The sequence below is a fragment of the Lissotriton vulgaris genome, chromosome 4_1, assembly GCF_964263255.1.
Source record: "Lissotriton vulgaris chromosome 4_1, aLisVul1.2, whole genome shotgun sequence".
Lineage (NCBI taxonomy): Eukaryota > Metazoa > Chordata > Amphibia > Caudata > Salamandridae > Lissotriton > Lissotriton vulgaris.
In genome coordinates this window covers 439,419,312-439,431,937 of record NC_141691.1, presented here as the reverse complement: position 1 = coordinate 439,431,937, position 12,626 = coordinate 439,419,312, and positions in this window count along the sequence as shown.

Here is a 12,626-nt window from a genome sequence, read left to right as displayed (position 1 = left end):
AGTTTTTAGCGGAATTGATTTGTTCAGTGAAATAGGATTTTTTTGTCTCGACTATAAGGACTTTGTATTGTCCGAGTGCTTCCTTATAGCTGGTCTTGCTTTCAGCGCTGTAGGATCTGCGCCAATGTCTCTCCCTGTTTCTACAGAATTGCCTCTTAATACGGAGCTCCTCTGTAAACCATTGGGCTGATGGCGTTGCTCTGTTTCTAGAGAATTTTTTAGTTGGGGCTAAGGAGTGGGTGGCGGTACCTATCCACTCCTGAAATTGTTGTGTGGATCAAATGTTGAGTCAGGACGAATTTTTTCAAGTAGGCTCGTTAGCTCAGCGTGATCGATGTCCTTCCAAACTTTAATGGTTTGTGGTTTCGGTACAGAGTGGGGTCTGAGTCTATTTAATGTGACTGATATTTTTATTAAAATGGCGAAGTGGTCGGTCCATGGCATTGGTAAGGTATCTAATATATTAACGCCTTGCATATTAGTAAAAATGCCATCTAGCGTGTGACCGGCTATATGGGTGGGGGTGGTTACCAGTTGCCGAAGACTCATAGTGTGCATGTCTGATATCAAGGAATGGGTATCTTTGTCAGCTGCATTCTCAAGATGGAAGTTCAAGTCGCCCAGTAATGTAAATGAGTCTTCCAGCGCTGGAGCTTCTAGTATTGCACCCAGATTTGCTAGAAAGTTAGTGCGAGAGCCTGGTGGTTGATATAGGAGGATGCCTTTAAAATGAAACGATGGGGTGAGTTTAAGATCGAAAAGAAGGGCTTCGCAGGAGGTGGAGTGGATGTGAGATATTCCGACCGTTATGTGGTCGCGGGCGATGATGGCTAGTCCTCCTCCGCGCTGCCCCACTCTATCTAGGCGATAGGCGTTATAGGCTGGGGGGGTCGCAACTGCCATGTCAGGATCGGATGCTCCATCCGTCCATGTCTCCGTGAGAAAGAGACAATCGAGGTTGTTGTTGATAATAAAATCGTGTATTTCTTGCCGGTGCTTGACAAGGGATCGTGCATTGATTAGTGCAGCGGTGATGTCGGAAGACATAGATGCAGTGACAGCATGTGTTTTGATTTTTTCATTTGTTATCTGTAGCTTCACGTTGCAGTGAGGACATGTAAATTTTGTGGTATCTGAACATAAGTGTGGATTATATTGAGCGCAGTCAGTGTTAGACATGCGCAGTGCCATCAATGTGGATTTGGGGTAGATATGGGGAGCCTGTCGTGGAGATTGATCAGAGGTTCTGGCCCTTGGCCCGGTCTCGGCACGGACGAGCACAGACGAGCTTGCCTTATGCGTGCCTTCGGCGCGCATTCGTCCCGCCCGCTGCGCTCGCCTGCTGCACTTCCGGAACATGCACATATTTGTAGGGAGGGAGCAATGCAAGAGGCGTGGCCTCGAAGTGGGCGTGTCCCAGTCAGGTAGAGGAGAAGGAAGTTGGCGGGAAAACGGTGATTTTGCCCTTACCAGTGCTCGTTTTTCAGCAGAAAAGGGTGCCTGCACACTGCAGTGATGTGACAGGGAAGGTGAGTGATTTTAAAGCAAAGTGAAATTTTTCAGTTTTAAAACAAAGTTATGCTCAGTTTTCCTTGCTACTCCCGGCTGTGCCTCAGGAGGGTTCAAAAGTTATCTAAAGCGCTAGTAGTCAGTGCTTCTTTTATAACTTTGAAGGGGGGGCGTGGCCTCGAAGTGGGCGTGTCCCAGTCAGGGAGAGGAGAATGAAGTTGGCAGGAAAACTGCGATTTTGCCCTTACCAGTGCTCGTTTTTCAAATAAAAAGTATTCATTTAGTATTCATACTATGTTGAGGCATGTAAGGAATGTGCATCCTCATCAGTATGCACAGGCATCCACCAGAGCCTTGGCAACACAATTACCACCTGCTGGCCCCAGCTTTTCATCTGGAGGGGCATCTCCTGCTTCATCACAACTCAACATCCGGACACTTTTCAAGGATGTGCATCCCCGTTGCAACAAATGCAATGAAGTACTTTGCTACGGAGTGCAAAGTCGGAATTTAATGGAGTTGAAAATTCGCAACCACCAATGCTCCCGGCAATAATTTTTTTCATTTAATTTTTTTTTGTTCCTGTTGAGCACTTTATGGTTAACTTTTTTTTGTTTTTAAAAAAAACAAAAAAATATAAAATTGTTAAATAAGTACAAAAAACACTACTAAACGAAAAAGACAAAAAAACTGTTCTTTTCAGAACTCACTTCACTGCTCCATGAAGAACTATATGTCTTATACACTGTGTAATACTTTTTTGAATAAATGTGTAGAGCATAAATGAAAAACTGAAATGATTAGTGTAGGGGAGGAAGGGACTAATGGAATGAGTGAGGTAAGGGTAGTATGGTGAGTGAGTAAAGGGGAGTTAAAGAGTGACTAAAGGAGTGACGGAGTGACAAAAGAGGAGTAAAGGAAGAAGAGTGAGGGAAGGGGAGTGAGAGAAACAGAGTGAGGGGGAGTGACGAAAAGGGAGCACGAAAGTGAAGGGGTGAAAAATACAGATAGGATAAAGTGCAGAGGGGGAAAGGGATAAAGAAACGGGAGTAAGTGACATGGAGTGAGGGATTGAGGAAAGGGGAGTGAAGGAAAAGGAGTGATGGAAGATGAGTGAGGAAAAAGTACTGAGGGCGAGTGCAAGGTAGAAACAATGAGAGAATTGGTATGAGGGTGATGAAAGGAGAATGAGACAGAAGGAAGGACATTAAGAGAGAGGAAAGGGGACTGAGAGATAAAGTAGGAGTGAAGCAAACAGAAAGAGAAAGACAGGAAGGGTGAGCGAGAGAAAGAGAGTGACAGAGAAAGAGAGAGAGAGCAAGTGACTGAGAGGCAGTGAGGTATTTACACTGAGTGAGATAGAGGGAGGGAAGGAGAGAGAAGTGAAATGAAAGAGAGTGTGGGAGTAAAGGAATGGAAGTTAGCAAAAAACAATGAGGAATGAAGAGTAAGGGAAAGGGACTGATGAATGAAATGAAAAGGCGAGTGAGATAGGCAATAAAGAAAGGGGAGTGAGGGAAAGGAAGTGAGAGAATAACAAAAGAGGAGTGACTAAAAGTGAGTGAGGGATGGTGTGAAGGAAAGGCAGTGAAGGGGGGGAGAGAAAAGAGTGATGGATAAAGCAAAAGAAGGGCAGTGATGGAGGAAGAAAGAAAAGAGAAGCAGGGGACACAGAGAGCAAAGAGGGAGCAGGAGAAGTTAAATGAGGGTGAGGGAAGGGTATTGATGGTGAAAGGAGTATAAAGGTGAATTAATGAGAGTAAAGAGAGTGAGGGTAGGGGAGTAAGAAGAGCAAAGTAAATAGAGTAACAGACAGAGTGAAGAAATTGAAAAAGGGAAAGAGAAGTAAGAGAGTGATGAAATATATTTTCTTTGTCAAACTTACCTTATAAGTAATGAAAAGTAAATAACATCTTTTTTGTAAAAATAAAATCTAGGAAAGAGGAGAAAAAAATGAGTTATACTACACATAATATATATTTCACAATACAAGAGAGAAGGAAGATTAAAAGTCAGGAAAGGGGACTGAGAAATAAAGTAGGAGTAAAGGAAACAAAAAAGGTAAAGAGAAGAAGGGTGAGGGACTGAGAGAGAGGGAGACAGAAAGAAAGGGAGAGCGAATGACTGGGAGGAAGTGAGGCAGTTAGACTGAGTGACACAGAGGGAGAGAGGGAGAGAGAAATGAAGTGAAGGTAATTAGGGACTAAAGGAATGGGAGTTAGCAAAACTGAATGAGGAAAGGGGAGTAAGGGAAGGGGACTGACGGATGGAGTGAGGGAAAGAGAGTGAGGGGGAGTGGGGAAATGGGAGCAGGAGAAAGTGAATAGGAGTGATTCACAGAGAGGAGAATATGAAGTAGAAGAAGGGGAGTGAGATTGAGTGAAGGGCAGTGATAGGGAGGGAAGGGATATGAGGGTAAGGGAAAAGGAGTGAAGGAAAAAGAAGCATATTAAGATAGAGGAAATAGTAGTGAGTGAGAGAGAAGAATTTATAGAAAGACACAGGAAAAAAAGGTAGATTTGTAGAGAGAGAGAGACACACAGGGAGGGAGAGAAAGAGAGGGAGAGGGAGGGACTGTGAGGGAGTGAGGCACTTATAGTGACTGACACACATGAAGAGACTTAGAGACGGATGGAGGAAAGGGGAATGAGAGAGGGTATAAAGGAAAGGGAGAGAGCAAAAGAGAGTGAAGGAGAGAGAGACGGGGAGTGAGTCAAGGTGAATGATAGATGATGTTATTCAAAGAGAGTAAGGGGTGAGTAAGAAGAGACTAAGCAATACAGCAACACAAGGGTAGTGATGGAAGAAGATAAGAAACAGAAATAAGAGATATACAGGGGAAAGAGGAAGTTGAACAAGGTGAGTGAGGTTTAAGAGAGGGAAAGATAGTGACAGAAAGACTATACAAGTCAATGAAGGGCAGTAATAACAATGAGAAAAGGAGACTAAGATGAGTAGAGGAAGAGGAGTAAGAGAGAGATTAAAGAATGGGAAAAAGAGAAAGACAAGAAATAGCAGGAAGTAAAAGTATTTTCTTTTTGTCATACTTACCTTATAAATAATGACAACTTAATAGAATATTCTTATACAGATATAGTGTCTGTGAAAGATAAGAAAACATTGAGTTATAATATATATTTCATAATACAAAAGTAGAAGTGAAATAAACAGAAAGGGAAAGAAAGAAAGGGTGAGGGACAAACACAGAGGGAGAGAGGGAGAGAGAAAGTGAGAGAGTAAGAGAGAAATGGATTGAAAGGAGTGAGAGAATAAAGGAATGAGAGTTACGAAAAGGGATTGAGGTACGGGGAATAAGGGAAGGCAATCGACAGATGGAGTGAGCGAAAGAGTATGAGGGAGAGTGAGGGAATGGGTGCAGGAGAAATAGAATGAGTGTGATGCAGACAGAAGAGAACATTAAATGGAGGAAGAGGACTCAGATTGAATGAAGGGCAGTGACAATGAGGGAAGGGATATAAAGTGAGGGAAGGGGAGTGATGGAAAAAGAAGCATATTAAGAAAAAGGAAAAAGAAGTAAGTGAGAGAGAAGGATTTATGGAAAGAGAGGGAAAAGAAAAGGAAGACTGGTAGAGAGAGAGGGAGACAATAAAAGAGAGAAACAGAGGGAGAGTGACAGACTGTGAGGGACTAAATCAGTTATAGTGACTGACACAGAGCAACAGACTTAGAGACGGATGGAAGAAAGGGGAATGAGCGAAAGGGAGTGATGAAGTGAAAGAAGTGAAGTGAGTAAAGGTCACTGAGGGATGATGTGAAGGAAAGAGAGTAAGGGGGCAGTGAAAAGACACTGATCGATACACCAAGACAAGGGTAGTGATGGAGGAAGATAGAAAAAACAAGTGAGGAACAGACAGGGTAAACAGCGAGTTGGACAAGATGAATGAGGGTGAAGAAAGAGTACCGATGGTGAGGGAAGGAATGTAAAGGTGAATGAAGGGGAGTAAGTACTAAAGGACTAAATGAATGGGTAAAATGATGGAAAAGGAGTAAGATGAGGAAAGGTAAAGGAGTAAGAGAGAGACTGAACAAAGGATAGAGAGAAAGAGAAGTAAAAAAGTGATGAAAAAGTATTTTTGGTTTGTCGTACTTACCTTATAAATGTAATATCTGTGGAAGAGAATAAACAATTGAGTTATAATATACATTTCACAATACAAAATACAAAATAACTTATTTTGCTGTTCTCAGAATATATTGAATTTCACTAAAAACAGTGAGTTCAATACTACTCATCATATGACAGCGGGCAAAAAAAAAAACACAATCAAAAAGATTATGTTTAAAACACCCATACAATGTTTCAATAAATAATGTAAACATTTGAAAAAAACATATCTTAAATGTTTTCCTCTAAACAGCAATTTGTTACGTAAGTATTAACAATAACAAACTAATAAAACATTATTACTTCTTTTTTATACTCTCAAAGTAAAGTTATGTAGACACATATATAAACAACATTTACCAGAAATACTCATTTTTGATTGATATACCTTTCCACAGGGACAAATAGTATAAATTGAAAGTCCTTTGTTTGGAAATTACTTAATAGTACTCTTAAACTTCCATTTCCGACCTTCTGAATGAAAAGCTCCAACTTCTTTTCTATCATCTAACAATAGTTATATCTCCACTCGATGCTTTTTATCATAAACATAGAACCCTAAACAAGCAGTAAACTGTCAGAATCTCAACATCATGTGGTATGCTGATGACACTCTGCTCATCCTTTATCCTTGAAAGGACCTGTATACCATTAAAATAAACTTCTTTAAGAGAATTAAAAATGTCAACAACATCTACAACAATTATAACTAGTCTAAAACACCTCTGGCTCACTCATGATCAACATTTCCTGTAATGCTGATATCACTCACTATGTGATACACTTACACTACCTCTATGACAACTACAAGTTTTTTTTTTATCTTGATCACCCTCACTCACAAAGTAATTCTTAACAGCAGACTAACTTTTATTAACAGCACTAATCTTCCTAGCCCAATTATTTTCCCTAAAATTTGGGTTGTAAAAACATTAGGTAAGAATTTCGTAAGTCAAAAGGCAAACGTTGTTTAAAAGTCAATTGAGTATCATTACAATTAGTCCAGCCTTTTTGACATTTTAAATAAGCTGTGTAATGTCCTGATGTTGTAGAAGGACCATCATGGAAAATAATTGCTGCAGTTACAAACGTTTTTCATGAAATTGATAATTGAGAAGCCACAACATTTTTAATTAAAGTTGTCAATTTTGTTCCATCAGGTCTGCATCGTTGCAGCATAAAAGTGACATACTGTCCATATCTTCGTAAAAATAATGTTGATAGCATTTCAGAGTTACATTGGGTACAGACCATGTTTTAATTTGCTCCTCTAACTAGATTATTAAAAGACACTGATTTGCAGTCTGGTAACGTCAAATATATAAATCTTTCAGTGTCTATTTCAGTACTACTTGAAAACGATTTATTCTCACAGTCATGTTCCCATTTATAAGAAAGGCCAAAAAGATGTTCAATATCCATACCTTCATCTTACAATACAACAAGCAGATACATTAGAAATTCCCGACAATCTTGCTGAATATTCTGTGAAAATTGATTTACACCAGAACAAATGTCTAAAACATTTCAAATATCAGAAACCCTTTCTATTTTTGTTTTATCACTGCTACATTTCTCAAAGACAGAATTCAACAAATAACAAAATCTTTGATCCCGATTTTCAACAATCTGTTATTGTAAAGTTTGAAGGAAAAAAAACATTAACCACTACATTATCATATCAGTTGACACCAGAACTGTTTTCAAACTGAAATCCAACAACCTCTTCAACAGAATCCTTTTTCTTTCTGCTTACAATTACTGGTTCATCTAGTATTCTTCTTTTCTCTACAACCTCGCTACAATTTTTCTCATATCTTCTTTTTCGACCTACCACACGCTTTGCAAATAAAGGATATTGAGGTAAATTGGGAGCATATTCTCTTCTGAACCTATTATATTCTTTTACACAATCTAGATTTGCACCAATCTTTGTCTCATCAAAATCAATCAAGTACAATCCAGATAAAGTTCTGACTCGAGATAAAGCAACATATGCCATACCCTCCTTGAACACAGTACTTCCAACATTCACCAAAGCACTATCTACACTTAAACCTTGAGATTTATGAATGCTCACTGCATATGCCAAACAAACAGGAAACTGTTTTCGGCGGACATATAAGTCTTTCACAAGCAAAAATCGAGCAGAACAACAATTCAATTGTTGTACTTCTTCAATTTCATCAAATTTGATTTTCAAAAATTCAATTTCATCTCTATTTGGGTATTTCACAAAATCAACAACATGACCCATTGCTCCATTTACTAAACCTCTTTCCATATGTAAATGACGTCGTAAAATAATCCGACAATTTAAACATACATATAGATTCTTTTCCAAACCAGCAGTTTTAGATATTGACTTCTCTAAAAAATTCAATTTTGACTTCAACTTTTCAGACAAACTAATAGTAGCTCCTTTATGCTCTATTCTATCAAAAGCTTCCAGTTTTATAATTTCTTGATTTTCTAACTTTAACATTTTGTTATTGAAGATTGAACATTCTTGCAGAGTTGGCATCAAGCATATCACTGATTTATTTTCAGCAATTCTTCTATATATATATATATATATTCTCTGGGAGAATATTTTCATTTGGAAACAAATTTGAAAGTAAACGTGCCTGTAAAGCTTCTTTGCCATGTTCACTTACTTTTCCAATTCTTATAGCTTGAAGAATTCTTTTATAATCATCATCCTTTGCCTGTCGCATATTTTGAATGAGTTCTGTATATTTGAAATATAACCATATATTAACATTTTTAATGCTTCCTAGGCACTTCCTGGTAACTTCATGTGTAAGGATTTTAAACACTGGTTGTCCTTTCACAGGCGTTAGCTGTAGTAGATCTCCAAATACAACGATGTGTTTGCCTCCAAATAGCACATCATACTCTGTTTTAAGAATTTGTTGTATTCTTAAATGCACAAAAGCAAGCATTACATTTGATACCATGCTTACCTCATCAATAATGAGAAGTTTCATTTTTTTAGGACTCTGGAAACTTCACAACAAGCTTCTCCAGATAGCTTGTGGTATTCTAATTTATTTTCATGCTCTACTGGCAGCATCAATAAACGATGTAAAGTAATCCCTTTAATGGTATGTGCTGCTAACCCAGTTGGAGTGGTAACAACACAAGAGAGTGATGACTCAGTTCTTTTCTGTAGATATGTTGCAATTCCTTTAATTAGAAAACTTTTTCCAGTTCCTGCTTCTCCACTCACATACAGTCGGACAGGTTTAAATGACGTACATGAGCACTCTTTTTCCTCATGACATAAACCATGCTCAATCTTCTCTGTCACTTCATCATAGATTTGTTTTTGCTCAACATTTAGTTGTTTTTCCAATTCTTCTAAGTTTATTACATCCTCCTGAGCTTGTTCCATTGCTCTTTCCACCTCATCCATGGCAGTGGCTGCTTCATTTTGGATAATTGGTCCTCCTAGTGGATCCTGACTCAACGAAGCAGAACACTGACTATCTTGAGAACTGTCTCTTGCAATCTCTGCTGCAATTGTAGCTTCTTGCTGTATTTCGTCGTTCAACATTTTCAGATAAGTAGCAAAAATAGGACATTCGATAGTATCTTTAGTTGCGTCGAATGAATCTTCATAACTGAGAAAATCTCCAAGTAGTTCCTCTTCCGTACTCCATTGCTTAAAGAGTTGCAAAAGAGCTAAATAGTAAAATTCCCTTTTGTCAGGAGTTTCGCAACTCAGTTTTCGATGATCAATCAAATGTCCTTTTCTTTGTTTCACCAGACATCCTTCAGATCCAATCACAGCATATACTCCTTTATTGATATCTTCTGCAATATTCCTCTTAAAAGTATAGCTTTGCAGTACTTCATATAGACAAACGTTCTCGAGATGATTACTTCTATGTATCCAAAATATTTGTCTTCAAAATATCTGTACTGTTTGGTTCTTTCGTTGCTAAATACTCAATTTCTTGTATAGATTTTAAAACTCGGTTTCGTGTTGCAGCAAGACCTGGACTCACCCAAATGACTGTTCTAGATTTAGAGTATAGACTTGCAGAAAATAAGCGATCTGAACATTCATATGCTCCAATTTCTCGATGAGTCATCTTCAAACTGTAGCTGTACAATTTCTTACTTAGGCTTTTCAGATTTTGTCTTTTCAGATTTTGAAATGTAAGACGTTACATATCGAGCCACAGCAATGGAGTTGTCTGCAACATATTGAATATCAATGTTAGCATTCCACATGGACAAAATGACTGGGTTATAGACATTTATGTATTTTGACTCTTCATTTCTTCTTAAGTTGTAGGTATTTTTCAGTGATTTTCTTGAGACAGTATGTCGCAAAGATGACATAAAATTGTTCAATCTTCCTGTTGATAATACTGGTTGTGGAAATCCAAACCGACATTTTGTGTAGAACTTGTCCTTAGATTTGAACTTTCAAGGACAGTATTTTCCACAACGATGGGTTTGAAACCGTGAGACTTGATGTCTTAATTTGTTTTGTTCTGTACTTTTCGGAACATCACATGTTGAATACTGTTCAATAAAACTCATCACTGTGTCATCCGAATCTGTTCCAAATTTGGGGGCATCTTTGATCCATAGCATAATATGTATGTGAGGAGCACCTCTTGCTTGATACTCCTTTCTCCAAAAGAAATCCAAAACCTCTCCAAGAGGAGGATTTTTTTTGTTTGTGATAAAAGACATCATAGCTTCAAATCTATGATTGAAATACCTGCATACATTAACTGGATCCAAAGAGCACAGTTCTCCAGGCGTCTTGTATTCCTTATTTTCTATGTTTGCATTTGCCTCTCAAAGAAATTCAAGTAAGTCTTCCCAAGCATACTCAGCACAGCTAAGAGTAAGGAACCATGTAGGAGCTCCTAGGTTTTTTCCCCAGGACGACGGTCCCAATACTTGTTAGTACCACGCTGACATGCCATGAGATTAATTAGCTGAGATTCCAAAACAGTGTCTTTCTGTTGGACTTTATCCATAAAGTCCCTTGCCGAAACATTTTGCAGATGTGCTCCACTTTTTAGTATATGGTTTACTGCTTAATACAGTCCAGACAAGTCACTCTCAAACAGAAGATGAAACAAATATGGAAAACATTGCCGAAACCTTGGATCTTCTGCATATAATCTTGATGTCCTGTATTTAGATGCAGGAATTTGCACAGGTAGGTCATCATATCATCTACCTTGACCTGTTGGAAATAACTGAGGAAAACAACGAGCTTCCAAGCTTTCTTCCCATACACTAATGGGACTTCCTTTTGCTTCTTTCATTTGGAATAACTTGATAGCATTCCCCATTACTTTTTTGGAATGCATAGGATGAACACTATTATGTTCATAAATTTGTTCACTTCTGGACACATCCACTTTTTCAATTTGCCCAGCTGATAAATCAATGTCCTCTTCTTCAGTTGTTTCCTCTTCACCTACAAATACATTTTTGTAGTACTGATTGTTTTTTACCAAATACAATGTTGCCTTTTTCACTTTCCTAACATCCACTAATTCTTGCCAGATTTTCTTACTCTTTGTAGGAACGTCATTAACTAGAATAACTAGAGGTTCCTCTTCCACTTTTTCTACACCAATTGTGTCAATATTTTTCTTTAAATCTAGAGCCAAATATACAACTCTTCCTTTTTCCTGTCTGTAAATCTGAAGGAGGCAGTTTCCCTGTCTTAGGCTCCATGCGAACAATAGCCTGAAATGGATGCACACATTGAATCAGAATAGAGTCATATGTATTTAAATCAATCAATTCAAAAGAAATATTTACCAACTCAAGATTATTATGTACATCTCTAGCAGGCATTTTGTTATCATTTAATTTATTATAACAATATTTACAAATACGTTGATCAGAACCCAAATCAAAACAATTCTCTACCAACAAATAAGTTGCAAAATCCTTCCACTCATTATTATTTTCCTTTTCACTTTTAACATATACATCAACTAACCTAGTCTGATTAAGCTCATCGACAACACACACAAGAAAATTTGGCCTTTCACCTGAAATGACCTTAAACTTTGTAATTTCTTTGTCAAATTTTCCATACTAAAATTCTGTGCATTTTCTTCCACATTACCTTCTATTACTGTATCAGTTTCTGCACTGTCCTCTTTTTTCACCAAAGTAACTAAACTCAATTTCTTCACAAATTTTCTTTACATCTAATACAGATCCATGCAAAAGAGCACTGTTTAACTGTTTTAGCTTAAGTGCAGGACTTTTTGCATAATATTACCTTCTCACTAATTTCCTTACTTCAGTATGATGCACTGCTAACATCCTGAAATGGTGAGAAACACTCTGACATACTTTTCTAGAAAGACAAGCAAGTAAATGCCCTTGCAAACCTGTTTTTTTCTAACTCTGCAAGGATCTAATTCTTGCAATCTCTTAAACTTTTGTTTAAGACTTTTCTTAGTATACTTACACAAGAAATTGCGGAACAAATCAATTGAATCCTGTCGCACACTACAAATACTACTACAATTACAAGTGTACACTGGAGCCTTAGGACGTCTCCTTAAAACTTCATCAGCAAACACCTCTTCTGCATTTCTAGGCACACTTTTCTCTTTTTCAATCGGACAGCCATCCTTCACCTCATGTGCTCGACCACTGGTGTCAACTGCATGCAGCAAATCATTAGTCTGAAAGTAACTCTCTTAATTAAAAAATGGTTCACAACTTGAACTATGCTTCCATTCTCCAGAAAAAACATCACAAAAATTAGTTGTATTAATTAGTCTTTTCCACCTACTTTTCGATTTCAAAACATTGATTGCCTTGTCTAGTGTACGAATTCTATTGATTATTAGAATATATAATTTTTTGTTCATTTCAAAAGTCTGATCAACTATACTCTCAATGTTCTTCTTTTTCTTGTAAAAAACTGTTCTCCTTTTACAATTATTTACATTTGCTAATAAATTTAAAACAACTCTGTTATAAA